This window comes from Phascolarctos cinereus, unplaced genomic scaffold, assembly GCF_003287225.1.
Source record: "Phascolarctos cinereus isolate Bilbo 61053 unplaced genomic scaffold, phaCin_HiC Scaffold_4;HRSCAF=312, whole genome shotgun sequence".
NCBI classification, from domain to species: domain Eukaryota; kingdom Metazoa; phylum Chordata; class Mammalia; order Diprotodontia; family Phascolarctidae; genus Phascolarctos; species Phascolarctos cinereus.
The window spans coordinates 290,074,184-290,075,987 of record NW_027555847.1 but is presented as its reverse complement, the minus strand read 5'-3'; the positions used below and the strand labels follow the sequence as shown (position 1 = coordinate 290,075,987).

Below are 1,804 nucleotides of genomic sequence, written 5' to 3'. Positions count from 1 at the left end.
TCTCTTCTTTTTTATCCCTGATCTTAACAGAATTAAACACATTTTGTAGCAAAATCTCTAGTTGAAATATCATGCTTCCTATCTAAAGCCATATCCCTGTTCCTAAAAAAAATGGCAGTTCCCAGTACTGCCCACTTCTGCTGTTACTAATTCCATTAGTTGTCCTTTGCCTTCACAGTACTGTCTTTAAAAACCAAGAGTTCAGAAGTGACTAGATTACATGAGACATTCAGAAAGAAAGATATGGAGTAGACCATTATGTCCTGCAATGAGTGAAAGTGATATTGAGTTGAATTCTGAGGATGAGATTTCATTGAAAATCTTAGAACTTAGTTCAAAGGAAGATAAGGGAGATGGTGTTATTGAAGAAGTAGAGTTTTCTGGTTTTGATAATGATGGACTTAAAAATGGGGAAAGGGAAAGTAAAAATTCTAAAGAAGAGTGTCTATCTTGAGTCTCCCTAAATATGAGAAATAAGTTTCAAGAGTTACATAAAAGGCATTTTGAACTGAAAGTCTTAACAGTTTTTACAAGGGTAGAAAAAGGAACACCCCAGAAAAGGTAAACTGAAGAATAAAGAAGAATGTGACAGTCAATAATCTTCAAATGAAGCCCAGTGGAAAGATCTTACTCAGTATTTTGGAATAAATGATAAGTTTGAACCCTTCATAAGTAACAGAGTTCTTCTGAAGTCAGGCCTTGAAGTGTACATCAACAAATCTATGGCTGAAGGGGATATTGAGAAGGCTGAAGAACTAAGTATTAGATTAGCTACTCAGGAGCTTGGGGTAAAAATTTTCAAAGTAAATTCATAAAAGCTAAAAAAAAGATGCTAAAACTTAACAGGAGGCTTGAGAAAAGATAAAACTTTCATGAGGTTTTGAAACAGAGATGAAAATCAAAAGCAATATGAAATATATGCAACTAGACCTTCATCCTTGAAAAGCAAAAACTTTTGGTATCATATTGCTCAAAGGGAGCCAGCTAAATTTGCTACCAATTAGGGAAAGTAAACATCAGTTAATTTATCAGTTCTCCATATTTTTTCAACCTTTTAAAAGTTTATATTATTTTGTTAAAATTAGTTTTAATAAATGTGAGAGTACATATGGTTAAGAAAAAAATGTAAGGGATGTAATGTGTTACATGCATCAGTACTTAAAGTATTAATGAAGCCATTGGTACAGACAGACTTACAATTGGTTCACACTGAAACCCCTTTTTGGGTCACAGTAAATAATATTTTTAATTGCTGTGGTCAAAATAATTTTATTATCTGATGGCTTCATTCTAGTAATGAGTATTTCAAAGCACAATTAGTCTAGTGGTCAGAATAGTTATACTCTGTCAACAAGCCTTCCTCCAAACTCATTGGCATAGCCTTGTAGGACTCAGGATCACTTGTGCTGATAAGGTATCAGTTGGACTTTATTGAAGAAATATATTTATACAAAGAATAAATTAGTTGCTTTCCCACTACTTAATGAATAAGCAATTAATAGCCATGCAACATATATTTAATGGTCATAAGCTATCCTACTAGATTTTCTTTTTTAAAAATAATTTTATGTATTTGGTAGTAGGTGTACCTAAGAGAAAATAACCTGACCAGCCAAGAACCTTTTAATTCTCATCCAAGTATATTTATCTAAATATTCTTTTCTAGAAAATTAAGTTTTGTTTTTGTGTGTGTGTTTGTTTTGCATTTTTTTCCCCGTGGCTGCCTGGTAAAAGTCAACAAATAATTCTAAGTAGCTATGAGAATGGAAAATGTCCTACAGTTTACTTTGGCCTAAATTCTGCT

At 32.5% G+C, this 1,804-nt stretch overlaps 1 pseudogene; it reads left to right on the top strand.

Moving 5' to 3' along the window:
* Nucleotides 1-220: 220 nt before the first annotated feature.
* Nucleotides 221-942, top strand: LOC110222028 (protein FAM204A pseudogene; annotated as a pseudogene).
* Nucleotides 943-1,804: the final 862 nt, after the last annotated feature.